The sequence below is a fragment of the Bison bison genome, unplaced genomic scaffold, assembly GCF_000754665.1.
Source record: "Bison bison bison isolate TAMUID 2011002044 unplaced genomic scaffold, Bison_UMD1.0 scf7180017864254, whole genome shotgun sequence".
Lineage (NCBI taxonomy): Eukaryota > Metazoa > Chordata > Mammalia > Artiodactyla > Bovidae > Bison > Bison bison.
Genome location: NW_011494826.1, coordinates 11,101,166 through 11,111,711, shown reverse-complemented (window position 1 = coordinate 11,111,711; position 10,546 = coordinate 11,101,166). Strand labels below are relative to the sequence as shown.

At 39.9% G+C, this 10,546-nt stretch overlaps 1 pseudogene; it reads right to left on the bottom strand.

Annotated features, from left to right (window-relative positions):
- The window catches only part of LOC104994270, a 56,983-nt pseudogene that overhangs the window by 9,060 nt on the left and 37,377 nt on the right, over window positions 1-10,546 (bottom strand).

The window sequence follows — 10,546 nt, the reverse complement described above, 5'->3', positions numbered from 1 at the left end:
TGGGAGGGACTGGGGGCAGGAGGGAAGGGGACTATAGAGGATGAGATGGCTGGATGGCATCACTGACTCGATGGACATGAGTCTGGGTGAACTCCGGGAGATGGTGATGGACAGGGAGGCCTGGCGTGCTGTGACTCATGGGGTCGCAAAGAGTCAGACACAACTGAGCGACTGATCTGATCTGTGAAAAATGCATTGATAGTTTGACAGGGATTTCATTGATTCTATAGATTGCCTTGGGTGATATGGTAATTTTAATAATATTGATTCTTTCAATCCAGGGACAAAATATATCTCTCCACCTGTTGTATCATCTTCAATTTCTTTGCAATGGGTTTTTCATATGTGGCCTTTATTATGCTGAGGTGTGTTACTTCTGTGCCTGCAGACTGACCGAGATGGTGGAGTAGAAAAATGCTGAGCTCACCTCGTATCATGAGCACACCAAAATCACAACTATCTTCAGAACAGCCATGGGTGAAGAAGACCAGAACCTAACAAAAAAGATCTTATACAACTACAGACACAAAGAAGGGGCAACAACAAGACAGGTAAGAGGGGCAGATATGCAAGATAGTCATGTCCCATTCCCCTGGGTAGGTGACCCACAAACTGGAGAATAATGTTGCAGAGGTTCCTCCATAGAAGTAAGAGTTCTGAGCTCCACATCAGGCTCGCAGGCTGGGGGTCCTGTACCAGGAAGATGACCCCTCAGAGCATCTAGCTTTGAAAACCAGCAGGCCTTAATTTCAGAAGACCCAAAAGATTGGGGAAACTAGAGACTTGACCCTTAATAGGGTACATGCAAAACTCATGTGTACCAGGATCCAGAGCAAAAGGAGTAATTTGTTAGAAGCCTGAGTAAGAGCTACCTGCTGCTCTTTTAGAGTGTCATGAAGAGACAAGGCATGGCTATAGCTCACACGGGATCTAGACACTGGTGGCAGCCATATTTGGGAACATTCTACCACATAAACACTGCTGCTGATGGCTGCCATCTTGGGATTCACCCTCTAGCTCATTGATGCCAAGACCTGACCCCACCCAACACCTATAGTCAGTGCTGGATACCTCAGATCAAACAACTAACTGGACAGGGACACAACCCCCTACCCCATCAGCAGCCAGAGTGCCTAAAGACTTTCTGAGCCCACAACCACCTCTAGACACAACCCTAGATATGGCCCTGCCCGCCAAAGGACCACAACCCAGCTCTACCCATCAGTATGCAGGCACCAGATCTACCCTCCAGGAAGCCAGCCCTAGCCTCCAGAAGAGCCTCACTCACCAGGGAGAGACACCAGATGCAAGGAAACCATGATCCTGCAGCCAGCAAAACCAGCCTGCCCATAGTGATTCAAATCCTACCCAGGGAGCAGCTGTGCCCTAGCCCCATCCACTAGCAGGCCAATGTAAGCTTTGGAACAACACAGGGCCTGTACCCAGCTGAAAAGATATCTGAAGGATCATGTTTAGAAAGAAAGAACTGGAAATAAATATGGAAAACACAGTGTAAGTACTGTTCTCATTCTGTCTATACCAAGCCAAAATAAAATGTAGAAATAAAAAAAATATTTTAATTTAATAGTAGAAAAAAATTACAAGAGCACAAAGAGTTTATCTCTGTAATTTAATTCAGCATTTCTTCAAGGAGGCCAGAATTTGTCAATAAGCAAGTTATCACTAACAGTAAGTTCCTGGAAAAGGTTGAAGAGCTGGCTAAAACAAATAAAACAGTAAATAGCATGACCAAGAAAAGGTAAATAGGATGCTGGAGCAAACAGTAGTAAAAAGGAATGACATAGGAAAGAGTAAATATAGAAATGCTGAGAAAGCAATATTTTGGGATTGAACATAACAACAAGGAAATCAAATTCAGAGAGATAGGACATGAAAAAGAGAATAAGCTTAGTTTTCTCTCTCTTGCTTCCCCATCCAAGAGAAATAACTGTCAGCTACAGGTCATAAAGCTTTATAGACTCATGACCTCTGATCTCTGACCCTGTGATTTATTTTCTCTGAGAAGTGTGACCCCTCCTCCATCTGAGAAAAATGAGGCAACGTGGTTGGGTGGCTTCTGCCATTCATCAGGCAGTGAAATGTGTCTGGTTCTCAATTTTCCATCTGCACTCTTGCTTCAGGCCAACTCAGGACTGGTCCACAGATTAATGCAGAGAATCAGCAGACACATTTTATTTACAATATATATACATTCAGCTTATAAACCCTTTGTACTGAACCACAGAAGGCAAGCAATTCCCAATTTAATTAACACACTTAAATTGCTAAGAGTCAGCAGAACCAGTTCATAAGTGGCCAGAGCAGATCTGCCCTATTTGCAAAAAAAGTTAACTCAGTGTAAAGGAAGAAGATTTCTTTCATTTGCATTGGCCCCTTCTGTCAATACTTGATAAGTAGAGGTGTCCATTTGTTAATGGGTATTTTTGCACATACAGAGCATCAAAAAAGGTATTTCCAGAAGAGCAGTGATAATTAGAGTACACATGCTCTCTCTGATGACATTTGAAGCAGCAAGGAGACTGACTGGAGTCAGGGAGGGGAGGGAACTGGAGGGAGAAGGTGTTTTGTGAAGCCAAGACTGCTGGTAGCTAGAGTTGGCTCTGACTTTTGGGGGCAAAGGAGATTGAGTCATCTCCCTTCTATAGAGCTGATTTGTTGAAAGGGCACAAGAAATTCCCAGGGATTTCATGCTGCTTTGAAGCAACCTGCATATCAAATGGATAGGAAGGGGAGAGGAGGAAATGAGTTTTGTTGCTAGGTCTCCCTAAGGGTTGCCAAAATTTTGCCTCTTTCTTTGTGAACCCAGTAACTGCCACAGCTGGGCTCCCCATTACTCTAAACAGGAAAGGCATGAATATGCCCTGTCCTTTTCAGTTTGCAAATGTACTTTGGTAAGGGCAAACATGGCCATGTTTGTTCTCCCTAGGGAACAAGTCAGGCATGAAGTCCCTTTTGTTCAGACTAAGAACAATCTCCTCTTATTCCCAAGTCTCAGAGTGGCTGGCAACTTAATCTGGACATATGAACGTGAATACCATCTAGGCAGGGAAAGGGCTAGGCTCTCTGAAGCTGTCCAGGAGTTGGTGTCTGTTTGAAGCCCCAGGAGATGTAGAGGTGCAGGTGATTCCTGGGAGAGGCCCTCTTTAGGTGTACAAGTCAATAAAGGGAGTCGCCCTGATATTCAGGAGAGCAGAGAGCAGATCCAGTAGTGTCTTTAGCCTTGGTTTACAAAAGGATTATGAGCTGAAAGAATGAGACATCTTAGATGCCATGGGAATATAAAAGTATAACTATGATGAGTGTGGGCTTCCCTAGTGGCTCAGATGATAAAGAATCCACCTGCATTGTGGGAGACTTGGGTTCGATCCCTGGGTTGGGAAGATCCCCTGGAGAAGGGCATGGCAACTCACTCCAGTATGCTGGCCTGGAGAATCCCCATGGACAGAGGAGCCTGGCAGACTATAGTCCGTAGGGTCACAAAGAGTCGGACACGACTGAGCGACTTAGGACACAGCACACGTTAGAAGACAAGAGAGGAAGGTTCAAGACAGTGGCATAGGAAGATCCTGAAGTCCCCTCCCTCCCAAGGACACTACAAATCTACAACTGCATATGGAATAATTTCCCCTTAAAGGAACCTGAAAACTGGATGAACAGTCTCCACAACAAAGGGTAAAAGGACAGCACTGAGAGGGTAGGAGTAACAGAGATACGATCACAGGAAGGCAAAACACCACATCCTAGCTGCAGTCATCCACAATCAGGAAGAATCACAAAAATAGTTATTTTCCCTGAGGAGTGAGGGATTCGAGCTTCACATCAAGTAACCCCAACCCTTAGATATGCGCAGGAGAAACCAATTCCTAAAACAGCCACCTCTGAAAACCAATGGGGAATATGTCCAGGAAAATTATAGAACTACAGGGAAGGAAAACCTGCTATTAAAGGGCTCATGGGAAGACTCACTCAACCCAAAACACAGTGTAAAAACACCGGATTGGAAGTGTGTGGACATGGTCCATGGGTTCATGGTCCTATGGGGCGAAGGAGATCTCTAATACGTACTAATCTCGAAGCATCTGTGCAAGAAGCAGGAACCAGTTGGAATGGTCCCTGGGGTTTGCGACACTTGTGGGAGCCATCTGTGCTATTTCAGACTGCCTTGCTGATACAGCTTTGGCAGGTACCATTCTGGAAATCTCTATCTAACTTGTTAGCACAAGTGGGCATGACCAGCTTAGACCCCCCACCCACCCAGACACCTCTGCTGGGCATCACAGCCACATGGTTGGTAATCCCTTTCACTGGCACCCAGAAGTCACTACAGATGAGCCCTGCAGTCATTCCAGGGGCCAGTCCTGCCAACCACTACCCAGCAGCCCCCTCAAGCTCCTCCTGCCTTCTGGTATTGATTTTCATTGTCATTTACTGACAAGCAGCCAGTTCATTAGAAACAATAACTGTTCACAGAATGTTTTAAACACCCTAGTAGTAGGAGTAGCTCAGCAGCCAGGACCATAAATAGAATCTGGGTTCTGAGCTTTAGATAACTTCCCTGAAAATAGGCCCATAGACATGCTTTATGCACATTAAGGTAAAGCAACTATAAAGTTGCATAGTTCCAAGCTACGCTCACAGAGTTAACTACAGAATTTTCCTATGGATAGTATGGTGGTTAAATACCTAGATTTTTTTTTTTGGGGGGGGGTTAGGGGACTGAAAAAAAATGCATACAGTTGTCCTTCATTTAAATAGAAATACATATCCTATTAGTTCTAATGTTTCTTTTCTTATGATTAGCTTCAGAGACAAGAAGCAAGGCATCTTAGTTTTCAAAAGCTTTCACTTTTTGGATCCTCAGTAAATACCAAGAAAGCTATCAAGTATGTGAAAATAAAAAGCCAGAATAAATCTGCCTCCTTTCTTGCATGCTTAACCTTAAAGCACTCAGCAGGGAAGAAGAATATTTCCTAATATAGAGATAGAGAGCTGTTTGTTACAAAAAGGGAAAAAATCCAATTAAAAAGTGGGATTTGTGAGGCCCCTGCTTTGGCATGGACCACAAAGCAGAGTCAGTACATCAGCTCTAACGCCAAAGGCATGGACGCCTGATACTGGAGATTACAAACCAGTTTCCAGTTTATTGGCTTTCTCATCATAGAGGGTGGTTGAATGTTTTGATTTCAGTGATAAATGTTACTGAATGAACTTAAGTTATAAACTCTAAACTTCTTTTGCCTTAAATGCCTTGTAAAATATCTAAAACTTGCCAAAGTATTCAACCGAAACAGGAAAAATTAAGACATACTGGTGGTTTTATATCACACAGAACAAAAACAATCATTTGACTGAACAACCTAAAATATAATTATTAGGTCTAATAAGACCAATTCCAATGACATCCATGTCACTCTTTAATGGAATAATGTAATGAATGCTTTTGGAGCGGGCACCTTCAGTGCTCTCCCCACATCCCCTCAGATCTCTCTGCTATTCTCGTATACACCTGCCACCAGAGTGCTCACGCTCCCAGCAGTCAGCACCTGCCTCTCTGGGCATTTCCTTGATACTACTAGTACTGCTTTGCCTGCAGGCATCGAGATGCATAGGTTTCTATACTAACAACACATGTCAACTGATTGCGATATTCTGCACCCTATATTAAGCACATTATCTGAATTATTCCATCAAATTCTCATAGCAACAGTGCATGGTTTAAATAAAATTTATGACTCAGTAATTTCCTTTCTATAAAATTGCTATTGTAGTATTATTATGCATGTGTACAATGAATTATGTACAAAGATGGTCACTGTAACAGTGTTATTTTAAATACCACTGACAACATAAATTTATATCAACAAGGGACCAATCAACTAAACATTGGCACGTTTCCTATGGAACATGGCAAAAGGATGAAGCAGTTGTATGTGCATGTAATGGAACTGTTGCTAAGATATAGTATTGGGTAAAAACAAGATAGTGAATATTCATATACATATAGATGTATATGAAGGTGCATTAATTATTTCTGTAAAGAGAATAAAGATTGGAAGAATTTAGTGGGAAGATATGCCTTTGCAAAGAGGGACTGGGAATCTGGATAGGAGGTAGACTTATTTTTGTTTTGTGTGCTCATAATACTTTTTTCAATTTGAAAATAAATAAATACAAAATTAAGTGCAGAATTCAGACAGAGAAAGAGCAAGAGAGAGAGGCTGATCAGCACTCTCAAAACTTGTTTAGAGATCAAATATTTATATTTATTCATCATATTTACACAATCTCAAAAGTGGGGCTATTATTATTATATCCATTTTAAGGATAAGGAATTGAGATGGAGAATTAACTAAATTGCTCAAGGGCAGTCAGTAGTGAATAGTAGAGTCTGGATTTGAATCCAAGACAATTTGATTTCTAAGCCCTTACTTTGTACTCTATATCACTTTCCTTTCAGAATTCAAAATGGATGAATGAAACCATTTAGTAACATTACAAAAATGAGATAAATTTTAATAATGCAATTGAAATGCAATTGTAACTTTTTATTTCTTATAAAATCTACTTACTCCAAAGATTTATTATAAATACGAATCCAGTCACAGGAAAATGTTTCTCTTTAAGTACTAGAGAAATTATAACTAATTTCTAATGAAAATATAAGTTGACTAGAAAATATGGGAAATAAATGGAATGATAGAAATATACATACCTATGTGTTTCTTTGTATCTTTTCCCCAAAAGAAATAGGAAATTTGTTTACAAAGTAAAGGAATAATTTCCCTTACAGCCTCAACTCTTATGTTCCACTTAGAAACTTTTTATAAAGACAAGTCATAAAACCAAAAAGGCACAGAGATCCAACCAGTGATGTGCTGAAGACACTGATAAAGTCTTACAAGAGCTAAATTTTTAAGAACCTTGATGACTGATCATTAAAGAGAGTTTTTAATTTATAATTAATTATATAAACTACAAACAAAATGAAGGTTATATACATTCAAAACTCATTAATTCCTACTTAATTTAATATTTCCCATATTTTTGAGGTTACTCACATTTATATAGTGGAAATATGTATTATGGTGCATGGCTATGACTCTCTCCCCAATTACATGTTTAATAACATCACATTGGTAATTTGAAATAAATTTTGCTAGGAGAATTTACACTACAGAATTAGCAAAGGCTAAAAATTGGGGTTTTTTTCTTACATAAAGTCAAATTTAAAACAATTATGACTACATCACTAGATTCAATGGAGAAGGCAATGGCAACCCACCCCAGTATTCTTGCCTGGAGAATCCCAGAGATGGGGGAGCCTGGTGGACTGCCGTCTATGAGGTCGCACAGAGTCGGACACGACTGAAGCAACGCAGAAGCAGAAGCACTAGATTCAAAACTCATTGTTGGCATAAATGTATAAAATTTGCTATTTATAGCCTTTAGGAAAAATAAAATCATGATGTTTGCAGTAAAAAATGACTATTAGAACATCTAGTAATGAGATTTGGCCAGTCATTCTTATGGTTGATCCTAGAAACTGTTTTCAACTAACATTTATCAAGTGTTCCCATCTAAGCACTTTAAAAAGAGAAAAATTAAAAAAAGGAGAAAGTAAAAAGCAAAACATTTCCTTCTTTCAGTAGGAATTGTGGTTCTAGATTCATAATCTCTTCCTTAGAAATTATGTGTGGGGTCATAGTTCAGTTCAATTCAGTCACTCAGTCTTGTCTGACTCTTTGCGACCCCATGAACCACAGCACACCAGGCTCCCCCGTCTCTGGGATTCTCCATGCCCATCACCAGCTCCCGGAGTCCACCCAAACCCATGTCCATTGAGTCGGTGATGCCATCCAACCATCTCATGCTCTGTCGTCCCCTTCTCCTCCTGCCCTCAATCTTTCCCAGCATCAGGGTCTTTTCAAATGAGTCAGCTCTTCGCATCAGGTGGCCAAAGTACTGGAGTTTCAGCTTCAATATCAGTCCTTCCAATGAACACCCAGGACTGATCTCCTTTAGGATGGACTGGTTGGATCTCCCTGCAGTCCAAGGGACTCTCAAGAGTCTTCTCCAACACCACAGTTTAAAAGCATCAATTCTTCAGTGCTCAGCTTTCTTCACACTCCAACTCTCACATCCATACATGACCACTGGAAAAACCATAGCCTTGGGGAGGGTTTATGAATGGATTTATTCTCTATGTTATCCATGCTTGTAGATCTTAGAAAATTATTTTATACTCACAATAAAGGCAATTGCTTCTCATATTTTTGAAACACAGTGATCAGAATGATTTTGAAACCTGGGAAATCATAATAATGAAAGTCAATCTAAATTGAATGATGAATCCACAAAAAGAGTGGTCTATAAGAAGCTGTAACATATAGCTATAGTGTCTGCATCGTCTGTGGGTAAGGTTCCTAATGGTCTCTTTGTTAGAGATTTTGGGTCTTATGTTTTTAATGATTTTTTTTGGAGTATATATGATTTACAGTGTTGTGTTAATTTCAGATACACAGCAAAATAAATCAATTATATATATTTACATATATCCACTCTTTTTTAGATTATCTTCCCATATAGGTCATTACAGAGTATTGACTAGAGTTCCCTATGCTATACAGTAGGTTCTTATTACTTATCCATTTTATTACTATATATAGTAATGGGTATATTTTATCCCAATCTCACAATTTAGCCCTCCTTTCCACATTCCCCCTGTAACCATATATTTTCTAAAAACTTGCCAGAAAAATCAGTAAGTCATAAATACATAAAGTAAATGGTTTTATTAATACACCTCAGGCTTCAACAGTATTTTTAGAGTAAAAACTGTTTGACCAATGAAGGTACCTGGTTTCCCTTTCATAGAATCAGTTTACAACTCCCTGCTGGCAAATCATTTGTTTTAAGAGGGAAATGTTACATATACTTATATACATTTTAAACCATGTTGGTCTTTCACACACACAAAAAGGAAGTTTCCAGTTAAAATATTTGATTGCTTTCCAAAGACAATAATGTGTACTGAGAGGCATAATTAGAAGACACTGGATTAAGCTGATAGTACCTAAGGGTAACTCCCTCGTCACTCAGTCATGTTTCTAGATGTTGTTCTGCTGACTAGGACTCACTGATCTTATTAAACAGAATTCTAACTTTTTTATTTATAAGATGACCTAAAGGGAGCAGAGCTGAAGCTTCTTAATTGGAAAAAGCACTTGTTCATGATTACTGGGCATGCCAGCTTAAACACAATTAAATCTGTACTATGCATGCAAACCTAGCCCCAACCATCTAGACAGCTGAGGTAGTCACTTATATTATGTGATAGCAAGGAACCCAAAAGAATCCCTTTTAAAAAATTGTTACATACTTCAGCCTGTTATTCTTAAAATTCTTGCCATTATATTTGGCAAAACTAATACAATTTTGTAAAGTTTTAAAATAAAATAAAATTGTAGTTGGAAAAAAAAAAAAAAGCAAATAAATAAATAAATTACTACATTGGATGACTGTCTCCAGAGGAAGTCTTGAGAACCAAAGCAAAGCTTTAAGTGCATGTTTAAATAAAGAAAAATAAAAAGGAAGACTGGAGAAAATGACTTAAGAATTCACTTTAAAACTGTAGGTGAAAGTGAAAGTGCTGGTTGCTCAACCATGTCCAACTCTTTGTCCATGGAATATAGCCCACCAAGCTCCTTGGTCCATGGGATTCTCCAGGCGAGAACACTGGAGTGAGTTGCTATCCCCTTTTCCAGGAGATCTTCTTGACACAGGGATCGAACCCAGGTCTCCTGCATTGCAGACAGATACTTTATTGTCTGAGCCACCAGGGAAGCCCAAAACTGTAGGGAAAAGGATTAAAGGGTAAACACAAAGAAAATAGTAATAAGAAAAAATAAATAGAAAAGCAAAAATTAATGGAAAAAAGTTTGGAAAGACACCATCATTAAAATATAAACCCAAAGAAAAAATATTTGGAACTCACGTAATGATGGACTTACTCAGTTCAGTTCAGTTTAGTCGCTTAGTAGCGTCCGACTCGTTGTGACCCCATGGACCGCAGCATGCCAGGCCTCCCTGTTCATCACCAACTCCCGGAGTTTATCCAAACTCATGTCCATCGGTGATGCCATCCAACCATCTCATCCTCTGTCGTCCCCTTCTCCTCCTGCCTTCAATCTTTCCCAGCATCAGGGTCTTTTCAAATGAGTCAGCTCTTAGCATCAGGTGGTCAAAGTATTGGACTTTCAGCTTCAACATCAGTCCTTCCAATGAACACCCAGGACTGATCTCCTTTAGGATGGACTGGTCAGATCTCCTTGTAGTCCAAAGGACTCTCAAAAGTCTTCTCCAACACCACTGTTCAAAAGCATCAATTCTCCAGTGTTCAGCTTTCTTTCTAGTCCAACTCTCACATCCATACATGACTACTGGAAAAACCATAGCCTTGACTAGACTGACCTTTGTTGACAAAGTAATGTCTCTGCTTTTTAATATACTGTATAGGTTGGTCATG